The 13,704-nt window shown below is 39.0% G+C and overlaps 1 protein-coding gene across 10 annotated transcripts in view; it reads right to left on the reverse strand.

Moving 5' to 3' along the window:
- The window catches only part of thrb (thyroid hormone receptor beta), an 86,407-nt gene that overhangs the window by 28,757 nt on the left and 43,946 nt on the right, over window positions 1–13,704 (reverse strand). For 5 of the 10 annotated variants that reach the window (XM_079484363.1, XM_079484357.1, XM_079484354.1 and 2 more), the window contains 2 exons: window positions 5,133–5,199; window positions 4,594–4,680 (listed from right to left, as the gene is read on the reverse strand). The gene's annotated coding sequence lies outside the window, so the exon portion shown is untranslated. The remainder of the gene's footprint in view (window positions 1–4,593; window positions 4,681–5,132; window positions 5,200–13,704) is intronic. The other 5 variants (XM_079484362.1, XM_079484356.1, XM_079484361.1 and 2 more) reach the window with 1 other exon arrangement.

Here is a 13,704-nt window from a genome sequence, read left to right on the forward strand (position 1 = left end):
GTATTCGTGCATGTGTGTGTGTACTATATCTGTGTGTGCGTGCATGTAGGTGTATGTGTACTGTATATATGTGTGTGTTTGTATGTATGTGTACTGTATATGTGTGTGTGTTTGTGTGTGTATGCGTACTGTATATGTGTTTGTATTCTTGCATGTGTGTGTGTACTATATCTGTGTGTGCGTGCATGTAGGTGTATGTGTACTGTATATATGTGTGTGTTTGTGTGTATGTGTACTGTATATGTGTGTGTGTTTGTGTGTGTATGCGTACTGTATATGTGTTTGTATTCGTGCATGTGTGTGTGTACTATATCTGTGTGTGCGTGCATGTAGGTGTATGTGTACTGTATATATGTGTGTGTTTGTATGTATGTGTACTGTATATGTGTGTGTGTTTGTGTGTGTATGCGTACTGTATATGTGTTTGTATTCGTGCATGTGTGTGTGTACTATATCTGTGTGTGCGTGCATGTAGGTGTATGTGTACTGTATATATGTGTGTGTTTGTATGTATGTGTACTGTATATGTGTGTGTGTTTGTGTGTGTATGCGTACTGTATATGTGTTTGTATTCGTGCATGTGTGTGTGTACTATATCTGTGTGTGCGTGCATGTAGGTGTATGTGTACTGTATATATGTGTGTGTTTGTGTGTATGTGTACTGTATATGTGTGTGTGTTTGTGTGTGTATGCGTACTGTATATGTGTTTGTATTCGTGCATGTGTGTGTGTACTGTATATGTGTGTGTGTTTGTGTGTGTATGTGTACTGTATATATGTGTGTGTTTGTGTGTATGTGTACTGTATATGTGTGTGTGTTTGTGTGTGTATGCGTACTGTATATGTGTGTGTATTCGTGCATGTGTGTGTGTACTATATCTGTGTGTGCGTGCATGTAGGTGTATGTGTACTGTATATATATGTGTGTGTGTGTATGCGTACTGTATATGTGTGTGTGTTTGTGTGTGTATGCGTACTGTATATGTGTTTGTATTCGTGCATGTGTGTGTGTACTATATCTGTGTGTGCGTGCATGTAGGTGTATGTGTACTGTATATATGTGTGTGTTTGTGTGTATGTGTACTGTATATGTGTGTGTGTTTGTGTGTGTATGCGTACTGTATATGTGTTTGTATTCGTGCATGTGTGTGTGTACTATATCTGTGTGTGCGTGCATGTAGGTGTATGTGTACTGTATATATGTGTGTGTTTGTGTGTATGTGTACTGTATATGTGTGTGTGTTTGTGTGTGTATGCGTACTGTATATGTGTTTGTATTCGTGCATGTGTGTGTGTACTATATCTGTGTGTGCGTGCATGTAGGTGTATGTGTACTGTATATATGTGTGTGTTTGTGTGTATGTGTACTGTATATGTGTGTGTGTTTGTGTGTGTATGCGTACTGTATATGTGTTTGTATTCGTGCATGTGTGTGTGTACTATATCTGTGTGTGCGTGCATGTAGGTGTATGTGTACTGTATATATGTGTGTGTTTGTGTGTATGTGTACTGTATATGTGTGTGTGTTTGTGTGTGTATGCGTACTGTATCTGTGTTTATATTCGTGCATGTGTGTGTGTACTATATCTGTGTGTGCGTGCATGTAGGTGTATGTGTACTGTATATATGTGTGTGTTTGTGTGTATGTGTACTGTATATGTGTGTGTGTTTGTGTGTGTATGCGTACTGTATATGTGTTTGTATTCGTGCATGTGTGTGTGTACTATATCTGTGTGTGCGTGCATGTAGGTGTATGTGTACTGTATATATGTGTGTGTTTGTGTGTATGTGTACTGTATATGTGTGTGTGTTTGTGTGTGTATGCGTACTGTATATGTGTTTGTATTTGTGCATGTGTGTGTGTACTATATCTGTGTGTGCGTGCATGTAGGTGTATGTGTACTGTATATATGTGTGTGTTTGTGTGTGTATGCGTACTGTATATGTGTGTGTATTCGTGCATGTGTGTGTGTACTATATGTGTGTGTGCGTGCATGTAGGTGTATGTGTACTGTATATATGTGTGTGTTTGTGTGTGTATGCGTACTGTATATGTGTGTGTATTCGTGCATGTGTGTGTGTACTATATGTGTGTGTGCGTGCATGTAGGTGTATGTGTACTGTATATATGTGTGTGTTTGTGTGTGTATGCGTACTGTATATGTGTGTGTGTTTGTGCATGTGTGTGTGTACTATATGTGTGTGTGCGTGCATGTAGGTGTATGTGTACTGTATATATATGTGTGTGTGTGTATGCGTACTGTATATGTGTGTGTGTTTGTGTGTATATGTGTTTGTATTCGTGCATGTGTGTGTGTACTATATCTGTGTGTGCGTGCATGTAGGTGTATGTGTACTGTATATATGTGTGTGTTTGTGTGTATGTGTACTGTATATATGTGTGTGTTTGTGTGTGTATGCGTACTGTATATGTGTGTGTGTTTGTGCATGTGTGTGTGTACTATATGTGTGTGTGCGTGCATGTAGGTGTATGTGTACTGTATATATATGTGTGTGTGTGTATGCGTACTGTATATGTGTGTGTGTTTGTGTGTGTATGCGTACTGTATATGTGTTTGTATTCTTGCATGTGTGTGTGTACTATATCTGTGTGTGCGTGCATGTAGGTGTATGTGTACTGTATATATGTGTGTGTTTGTGTGTATGTGTACTGTATATGTGTGTGTGTGTTTGTGTGTGTATGCGTACTGTATATGTGTTTGTATTCGTGCATGTGTGTGTGTACTATATCTGTGTGTGCGTGCATGTAGGTGTATGTGTACTGTATATATGTGTGTGTGTGTGTGTATGCGTACTGTATATGTGTGTGTGTTTGTGTGTGTATGCGTACTGTATATGTGTTTGTATTCGTGCACGTGTGTGTGTACTATATCTGTGTGTGCGTGCATGTAGGTGTATGTGTACTGTATATATGTGTGTGTTTGTGTGTATGTGTACTGTATATATGTGTGTGTTTGTGTGTGTATGCGTACTGTATATGTGTGTGTATTCGTGCATGTGTGTGTGTACTATATATGTGTGTGCGTGCATGTAGGTGTGTGTGTACTGTATATATGTGTGTGTTTGTGTGTATGTGTACTGTATATGTGTGTGTGTTTGTGTGTGTATGCGTACTGTATATGTGTTTGTATTCGTGCATGTGTGTGTGTACTATATCTGTGTGTGCGTGCATGTATGTGTGTGTGTACTGTATATATATGTGTGTGTGTGTATGCGTACTGTATATGTGTTTGTATTCGTGCATGTGTGTGTGTACTATATCTGTGTGTGCGTGCATGTAGGTGTGTGTGTACTGTATATATGTGTGTGTTTGTGTGTATGTGTACTGTATATGTGTGTGTGTTTGTGTGTGTATGCGTACTGTATATGTGTTTGTATTCGTGCATGTGTGTGTGTACTATATCTGTGTGTGCGTGCATGTAGGTGTATGTGTACTGTATATATGTGTGTGTTTGTGTGTGTATGCGTACTGTATATGTGTGTGTATTCGTGCATGTGTGTGTGTACTATATGTGTGTGTGCGTGCATGTAGGTGTGTGTGTACTGTATATATGTGTGTGTTTGTGTGTATGTGTACTGTATATGTGTGTGTGTTTGTGTGTGTATGCGTACTGTATATGTGTTTGTATTCGTGCATGTGTGTGTGTACTATATCTGTGTGTGCGTGCATGTATGTGTGTGTGTACTGTATATATGTGTGTGTTTGTGTGTATGTGTACTGTATATGTGTGTGTGTTTGTGTGTGTATGCGTACTGTATATGTGTGTGTATTCGTGCATGTGTGTGTGTACTATATCTGTGTGTGCGTGCATGTAGGTGTGTGTGTACTGTATATATGTGTGTGTTTGTGTGTATGTGTACTGTATATGTGTGTGTGTTTGTGTGTGTATGCGTACTGTATATGTGTTTGTATTCGTGCATGTGTGTGTGTACTATATCTGTGTGTGCGTGCATGTAGGTGTGTGTGTACTGTATATATGTGTGTGTTTGTGTGTATGTGTACTGTATATATGTGTGTGTTTGTGTGTGTATGCATACTGTATATGTGTGTGTATTCGTGCATGTGTGTGTGTACTATATCTGTGTGTGCGTGCATGTATGTGTGCGTGTCCTGTAAGTGCTGTGCTGTGGATACGGGCAGCAAATGGGGTTTTCATGACAAGAATCTGATCTGATCAAAGAATAAACTGCTTGACTTTCTGCACTTGTCTTCTAATGTCACGGCCCACAAACAGAAGAAAAAAGCTCTATGTGAAGTGGCTGTGAGTGTCTATCCTCAGACCTTCATGAAAACAAATGTCAACTGTGTGAAGGTGTGTAAAACATAAAGACCTCACAGTTAAAAGCATTTCACAATCGATTCTAATGGAGAAACTTGATTTCTTTATTCAATCATTTATTATAAAGTCTACAGAGTCATGAGATGAATTGTGTTATCAGAAAGATGTTTGAGTTGTCGGGTCATACGTATATATACAGTATATATCATATATAGATATTATGGGATGTTGAGGAACACTGGGTGAACTGGTACATGTATAGTAAAATGAAATATATAATCTGGTCATTTACTTCAGAGGTTTCAAACTTTATGATGCCAAGGACCCCAAATATGATGAACCTTTTGTGAGGGATCCCCATCTATACATTTCTTGTATGCTGTACAGAGAAACATTTCAACTTTGTTACAGAAGTACCAAATGTGATATTATTAAAACAACATTTTGTTTCTGAACTTCAATAGCCGGTGAATGTATAACCCTGAAGAGAAACGGTACAAAATGTCTTTGTACTGAAGCGACTTTCACTTTAAAAAAACACAAATATGAACAAATCTGGAAATCATGCATGTTGTAAAAAAGATTAAATGAATAATTAGAACTGAAGCAATGATTTTTTTCAGTTTTGTTTTGACTTTTTTCTCTGGAATGTTCCGGGGAAACCTTGCAACCTTCTGGAGGCCCCCTAGGGGTCCCGGCACCCCAGTTGTGATGCTATAACCACGCTAGATCCTTCAATTATCAATACAGAAAACCCTTTATATTAGCACTGAGAGATCAGCTTTTATTTTTCCAGTGAATTTTAAGCACAAGGCATTAAAAGACTCTTACCAGAAGAGCGTGGAAGTGTTGAGTCCTGACAGGGCTGAGGTGTAGAAATCCCCCCCAACATGAAAATCTAGAAGAACAGTGAGAGTCCAGAGTGATTAAAGTGTGCGGTCAGTGAGTGTGTTATTTACAGACAAACACACATCTGTGCAAACTCACACTTACAGCGGAGGCTTATAACATGTTGTGAAACAATTCTTTATAAAATGTAAGAGTGTTAATTGCAGTCTTGTTGTGTTTTTTTGCTTGTTTATCATCCAGCAGACTAAAATCGCCTCCAGATTTAATGTGTTATTCATGTATTCATGATTTAAAAAAAAAAACACTGGAATGATCATGAAAAGTAACATAGGCAATTAATGAAATGTAAAAACAAAAGTGGATTTTACAACGGCACCCTTGTGGTGCAAAAGCAGACCTTTTTGTATAAAGACACATGATTGACTCTTTTATTTCTAGACGCGTGTCTCGACTCCGCACTTTAATAGTTGCCATGGTGACAGAGTTACATATGGAATAATGAAGAGAAGATTTGTCTCATTTGTGCTTTAAATCTGATTCTGTCATTTAATAAAGCAAATCACAAAATATACAGACAACCCGTAAAGGCCCTGCATGTACTGTAAGAGAAGACCTGACTGCTTTTACTATTCACAACCCAGAGATAGCAGATGACAATACTCATGGAGGAACAAGAAATGTGCAAAACTGACAAATAGTGATTTTGTCTTTGTTAAGCCTGATATGCATTTTGTTTTTAACTCAAGCGATATACAACACTGATGTCAGATTTGTGAATCATTTGCTCTTTTGGTTTGTGTCCGATAAGCTAGACAAACATTAAGCACTTCAGCAACATTAGATTCTATCTATATATAATAGTGTAGCAGATTATCATCACTATAAGTGGTGCCTGCAGAATGATATAGTTTTATAAATAACTGGAAGAGTTTTGAGGGCAGACCTGACCTGTTGAAAAGTGATGGTCTCCATCCCTCCTGGGCTTGTGCTTTCCTCCTGTCTAGAAATATGGCTGTGATGATGAGCACAGAGGTCATCATCCTGTGAACGTTAGTTCACAGTACTAATTTACAGAGATTTGCATGTGTAATAGAGTGTTCACACCAAACGCGGTAAATCGCGCTATTCGCGTGTAGTTGGACGCTTGAACATTTTGAGTTTACGTGAAATCATTCGTGCGTGAAATTAGCTTCATTACAGATGCGAATTCGCGTCATGGTAGGGGCTTCTGCCGCTTGCTTACAGTCCTACTAAAGCAAGCTCCTTATTGGTTAAGGCGCGCAAATTTTTGCCAAAGTTCAGACTCGTGCAAATCAGGCGAACACTTCATTCGTGTCTCCTCATTTGCGAGAATCGATCCGCAAGTAGGTAATCGCGTCTTTGCATTTATTTAACATGTAAATCACTCGTGCTTAACGCTTCATCCTATTTGGTGTGAACACACTATAACTGAACCAAATGTACACACTTTGTTAAAGAGTCTTTGTTGACCCCTAAGGATGGTACGATTCACTAGTTTTGGGGGCGGGACGTGTAAGTGTGAATAAGTGCGGGTTAGACAAAGAAAGGAATGGTTGGTTGAGCATCCTGGTGGGCGAGAGAAAGATCCACACCTGCAAATGTCTTTGTCGAGGCTAGCGTGATGCCTGGTTTAGCTGCTCACAGCTTATGTTTTTTTTCAATGTTTGTACAGTCAGTTTAAACTATTTTTGTTATGTTTTTCTTTTCTTTATTCAGATTTTGGGTGAAGTGTGTGGATTCACGTGTGACGAGACTGCTGTCCAAAATAAAATCACTTGGACTGAAACAAGTTTCCGCTGTGTTTTTGTCGTCTACCAGGCCTCACTGATTGTCTGTAATAACTGACCGTCCGACTAAATACGGCGACAACAATCCAACAATGGCATATAGTCTTAATGCTAAAACTTGACTCACTGGGGCCCAGGTCAGGGAGCAGACTGAATGGCTTAACCAACGGTCTGCTTGCCGTCTCACGTTGCAGAACACACTAAATACACAACATGCGATAATACTTTCTCCCAAACATCATAAAATAGAGACTGTGTCTGTCTCCTGGATTAGCAAACATAAAATAATGCGTAAACCTCTCAAAGGTAATTTAATTAACGTTAAACTAACTAAACATGAACATAATGCAGATAATCAACTGTTACGACTCGGATTGCTAAATATTAGATCTCTCTCTAATAAAGCACGTTTTGTTAACGATATGATAACAGATCATAAAATAGACATGCTCTGTCTGACAGAAACATGGCTAAAGCCAGATGATTATATTGCTTTAAATGAGTCTGTCCCCCAAGATTATTATTATAAACACGAGCCTCAGAGGGGGAGGTGTTGCTGCACTTTACCGTAACTCTTTTAGCATTTCTCAGAAGTCTAATCCTAAATACAATTCTTTTGAAGTCATGGTACAAGGTGTTGATACATGAAGTACCCAGTATAAAACATCTTTAAAATGTATTCTGGCTTATCAGAACTAGTACTGGCTGCAGACAGAGTCCTTGTTGTTGGTGACTTAAACATCCATGTAGATAATGATACAGATGCTTTAGGAATGGCTTTTAAAGACACTCTTAACTCCATGGGCGTTAGTCAACATGTGTCAGGACCTACTCACCTTCGTAATCATACTTTAGATTTAATAAAGTCTTACGGTATAAATGTTAAAATCCTTCAGCAGAGCGAAGACGTTTCAGATCATTATCTGGTATCATGCTTGCTTTACTGGCCTATGGCTGCAAATTAAGCTCCTTGTTACAAATATGGTAGAACAATAACTTCGGAAACACAGTTGTTCCTCTGCCCTTAAAGAAGATTAAAAATGACAGACCGACACTGTGGAATAATGAACACACTCTAAAGAAAGTGGCAAGAAAAATGGAGCGCAACTTTAAGAAAACTCGTTTAGAGGTAGATCGTACAGCATGGAAGGATAGTATTTGAAAATACAGGAAAGCCCTAAAAACATCTAGATCTGCCTACCTTTCATCACTAATAGAAGAAAACCAGCATAACCCTAGGTTTTTATTTGATACAGTGGCTGAATGAACCAAAAATAAATTCTAAGCGACTTCTGATTTTGTATACCAGCATAGTAGTGATGAATTTATGAACTATTTCACAAATAAAATCCAAAATATTTGAGAAAAAAATATAACTATACAACCAGAAGTGAAACCCGCTGAACAAACAACTAACTACAGCGCCTCTAAGGAGAAATTACCATTGTTTTCTACCATAGATCATTAGATATTCTGAATCAACAACATGCATGCTAGACCCTATACTTACAAATCTACTGAAAGAGATGCTCCCAGATATTAGAGATCCTCTTCTTAGCATTATTAACTCATCTCTGACAATAGGACATGTGCCCAAAGCATATAAGGTGGCTGTTATAAGGCCCCTTGTAAAAAAAAAACTTCTCGACCCTGGAGAACTAGTTAACTACAGACCTATATCAAATCTACCTTTCATATCTAAAGTTCTGGAAAAAGAATCAACTCAATTATGTTCCTTCCTCCAAATGAATGAGATTAATGAAGATTTCCAGTCTGGATTTAGAGCACATTACAGTACAGAGACTGATTTGATCAGAGTTACAAATGATCTGCTTATGGCGTCTAACCGAGGTTGTATCTCCTTATTGGTGCTGCTAGATCTTAGTGCTGCATTTGACACCATTGACCACAGCATGCTCCTACATAGACTCGAAAATGATGTCTGCATTAAGGGAATAGCTTTGAAATGGCTTTATACCATCGTTTTCAAAATGTAGCAATAAACAATAAGGTGTCACTCAAATTGCAAGTCTAGTACGGTGTACCACAGGGCTCAGTCTTAGGGCCTATGCTCTTCGCATTATACATGCTACCTTTAGGAGATATAATAAAGTGACACAGAGTTAGCTTTCACTGTTATGCTGATGATACGCAACATTATATTTCCTTGAAGCCTCATGAAACACAGCAATTCCAGCGAAAAGTGGAACGCATAGTCGAAATAAACTGGATGAGTAACTATTTCTTATTACTGAACTCGAACAAAAAAAGAAGTGTTACTTGTTGGACGGAAAACCGCCACACGTAACAACCAAGAATACTGCTTAACTATTGACGGATGTTCCATAAAAACCTCATCTTCAGCAAAGAATCTTGGTGTTTTATACGATAGTACTCATTTGAGAACCATGTCACCAACACCTTTTGATTTGCGTTTTTCCATCTTAAAAATATATACAAATTATGACATACGCTGTCACCATCAGATGCACAGAAGTTCATTCATACATTCAGGACATCAAGACTAGATTTCTGTAATGCACTATTAGGTGGTTGCCCTGCTAGGCTTATTACAAAAACTCCATCTGGCCCAAAATGCGGCAGTTCGAGTTCTTACACGTACAAAAAGGTATGAGCACATTAAGGTTCTGTCAACCTTGCACTGGTTACCTATAAACCATTGCATTATCTTGCTTATTTCCTATAAAGCCCTACATGGTTTAGTAAGCACGTGTTGATCCTGTCGGACAGCACGACTGCCTTGGTGTATATCAACCGCCAGGGCGGTATTCCCTCACGCCAGCTATCACAACTCGCCCGACGCCTCCTCCTGTGAAGTCAGCAGGTGACGAAGTCTCTGTTAGCCACACACATCCTGGGCAACCTGAACCAGACAGCATATGTGCTCTCTTGTAAGTCAATGCAGCAGCATTTCTACATCTAAGCGGAACCGTTTTCATAGATCCTGCAAACTTTCCAAAAGGACGCAATCCCTTTCCCAACAATTTCCCCATTGGAAATAAAAGGAGGCGCGTTGGAATTGTAACTTTAGTAGCAGGTGCTCACCATGCTGTTACTTGCACCCACGTGTCCAATACAACAATTCTGTTTTCGACATGACTGTTCACTGCTCACTGCTATTTCATCTTTCAGAAAAACCACAACAGCCCTGTTAATTTTCGAAGCTGAAAAATGTTTTCATGGCCTACAATCTCAGCCATTGCCAAAAGAACCTCTTTGACCGTAAACGCTTGATCCGAAAGAACTTTACACCCATTCCTGATAAAGAAAATCGGCGCATCCTCACCCCAGGGAGACGCCATGGTTTTCTTCATCACGCATGGCCTTACAACGACTTTTTAAACCTAAAACAATAAACCAATACGTGATAAAACAAACAAAAAAACTAAACCTTGAAAACAAATTCAAGCGTGTCACTCTCACAGCTTAGGGCCCGCTCCCATCATGCACTCAGAGAGAGAGAGAGATAGAGAGAGAATAGAATTTTGAAAAATACTTAATTAACAATAAAATATTGTAAGTAACACTACAAACATAAAAAAGAAGTAAATAAATCATCATCATCATAATAATAATAACAAAGAAAAGAAATTCCTTCAAAAAAAGCACACAATGCTCCACGTCTGCACCAAATCAAAGGTTTGACAAATCATCCATGTGTTTTATAAAACTTAAAATGAATCCACACTCTTGGTTTTTCTTTAGTTAAAAAACATTCAAAAAGGCTTTGATAAGTCTTTCGTTCAATTTTGTTCTTTCTACCAATGTATATTGCGAATTTAGCTTCACCCAAAATAAAATTCAGTCATTGAAAAGTGAACCTCAGTGTGAGCTTGTTCTTAAAACCCAAAACAAAGGTCTCTGCAGAGAAGAAGTCATCAAAACATTTAAAAGCGCAAATAAAGGTTCTATCCTAGAAAATGGCGCAAAAGCATGAAATTCTCTTTCAGAACAGAAAGGACATGTGTAACAAACTTCTGGGTTTAAAATAAAAACAAACTAATTCACAACAATGATACCATGAAGTACTCGCCATTGTATGTGTCCTATTAAAAAAAAGACCATTACAACCAACTTTAATAGGTAACACTACGTACAGATTTAAAACCCTAGTGCTGGGATGTCAACTCAGCATTCTCAAAATCTGGGCCAGCCAAAGTCAACATCTGTCCCAAAGTGGTGATTCTGGATTTTTGAAGTGCAGAACTGATTCTGTGTATATTGCAGTTGTTAGCCTCATCTAGAAACGCTCCAAGTACAAGAGGAACTTTAGATAAGTCAATTTTCAAAGGGTTCAGAAAAAAAATATGTTTGTCTAACCCAAGGCTTCCATAGTTTTAGAGTATAGTGCAAGAAACAGCTCTCCAACTTTAATCAGGTGCACCACCAAGTCTTTGAAGAACCTGTAGCCGAAAGGTAGCAATGTACTGTGTCGAGACAGAATGGGGTTTGAACTCGAGAACCTATCATCTCTGATTGTACTTAAACACAATTTACCAATTAACTCGGCGAATGGAATGGCATGCTAGTCTCTGCCCAGTGCATACGGGTATAAAAGGAAGATGGCATGCCCATTGATTCACCTTTTGGGCTGAGGAACCTGAGAGGCAGGTCGCTGCAGCAGATATAGGTATGTGAAGGTATCAAATGTCCAAGCTGCGATTAATTGATGGTATAATATTGTTTTATCGCGGTATACAGTATTTTATTGGCTGCTCTGTAACTAGAAAAGAAAAAATAAAGACAACGAAGAAGAAAAACATTACTACATAATACTGAAATGTAATAATGTCTTGATATTTAACTGGGCATTCTTGACACATACTTGCTTGTCTGTTCAAGGCATGTACTACAATTCATATTATTATTTTCATTGTCCGAATAACAAGCCAAGCCAGTGTGTTAACTATAATAGCCTTGTGGGTAAGCATGGCTGACATCTCGACCGGCTGAAGCCAGAAGCTCCAGGGTGTCTTCACCGTCTGATACCAGAAGGTCGCAGTTCGATGCTGCGATGGAAATCTCATCCTCATCACGCTCCTGCGTGGGTCCGCTATGGGTCGGTTGACTGCCGCCCATCGGAGATGGGTTTGTTGATCATATCGGGGCGGAGTCCCCACATCGCCAATCGCCGCTGCAAACGGCTTGGCAGCCACCGCGGAACGGAAAGCGGACGATGTTGTGGCTGCGTCCAGAAAGAACACAGTCAACCGTGAACTCAACACCTTGATCGACATAGTGCAGGCATGGCCTATCAATGAACGATACTTCCATATCCTGGCGGCCGAAGCATGTGATGCAGGTATCGTGCCGGTCAGGTTAGAGTACGAGGTGGACACATCTAAGATTACAGCCGCGAGACATGTCTTGCAACACGTGCACACTGTAGGAAATTTCAGCTCTTTTCCGAAGAACAAAAGGTGAATGAATGGGCACGACATCTTCATTTTATACCCGTATGCACGGCCATTCGCCAAGTTCTTTTGGCTTTTTAAAAGTACAATCAGAGATGGTTCTCAAGTTCAAACCCCATTCTGTCTCGACTAAATGCCAAGAGACCGACAGAAAGGGAACCATCATTTTATCATGCAGATCTACTGTACACGCTATGAACAATATTCACAAGTGTCTTTATCCACCTGTGATGGCACCACTCTATGTTTCTTCTCCCTCAGCTGACCGCAGATATGGAATGCCCCATTGCTTCTGAATGGGGGTTTGTGGCATTACCTGATTTTCATAATTTGTTTAGTAAATCAGCTATGAAACGATACACACAACTCATGCAAATAGCGCTCTTTATTTGCTTGAGCAGTCTGTATTGTTTCATAGCTGATCAGCAAGCCGAATTCCTTCTCAGTCAATATCATTCTTAACTTACATAGCAGGATAGTCAACTAACATTTTATAACCATGAAATGTTAGATTTTTAAGGTACTCTATATCAGTAAGCTTCTTGAGTGCATCAAGCATGTGTTTAAGACATGATGACACATCACTGAGCTCAGGAAGATTAAAGCTCAAATACAAATCAAGCTTATGTCATATTAGACATAAAAGCACATAAAGAGAGAATTCCTGGAGATCATTAACACAGTGATGATCACTGCACCCGAACACAAGCTACCACACGCAGCATGAGCAATGCATTACCTGCGGCTCAAAAACAAGAACAACATGTCGCTCAAACATCTATCAGCCTCACATATGTTCAGACTCTTTATAAAACAATGTCATCTAACATTTGAATGAAAGCATGCCATCTGAGTGAGGATGTACTCGATGTAGCCTACATGAGCATGGCATTTGCTTGTTTAATATTCACCATGTGATCATATCGCATCTGTTTACATCCCAAATACTTTCACAGTTCTTATCTCTTGTGTACATTTTACATGATATTTACCACACACAATAAAGTCTCCGACAGTTGCGATTGTTTTTACTTCCATACAGCAGACTGACAGCTGAAGGGGAGGAGTTAACGGATGCTCCGCCCAAGCCGTCTAACATAGGTCATCTAAGATGGATAGTCATTACAGGGCGGAAGTGAATTGTCAGATTTTTACTGAAGATTATGAGGACACCAATTTAAAAAATAGAATGAGCCACATTGATAAGCTATTTACAATAAACGTTTGCAAAAAAACGTATTGTAATTTTTTATTTCACAGGAACTTTAAGCAGATCTATGAATATAATCCTATTAAAACAGATGATAATTC

This window comes from Barbatula barbatula (genome assembly GCF_947034865.1).
Source record: "Barbatula barbatula genome assembly, chromosome: 21".
Classification (NCBI taxonomy): domain Eukaryota; kingdom Metazoa; phylum Chordata; class Actinopteri; order Cypriniformes; family Nemacheilidae; genus Barbatula; species Barbatula barbatula.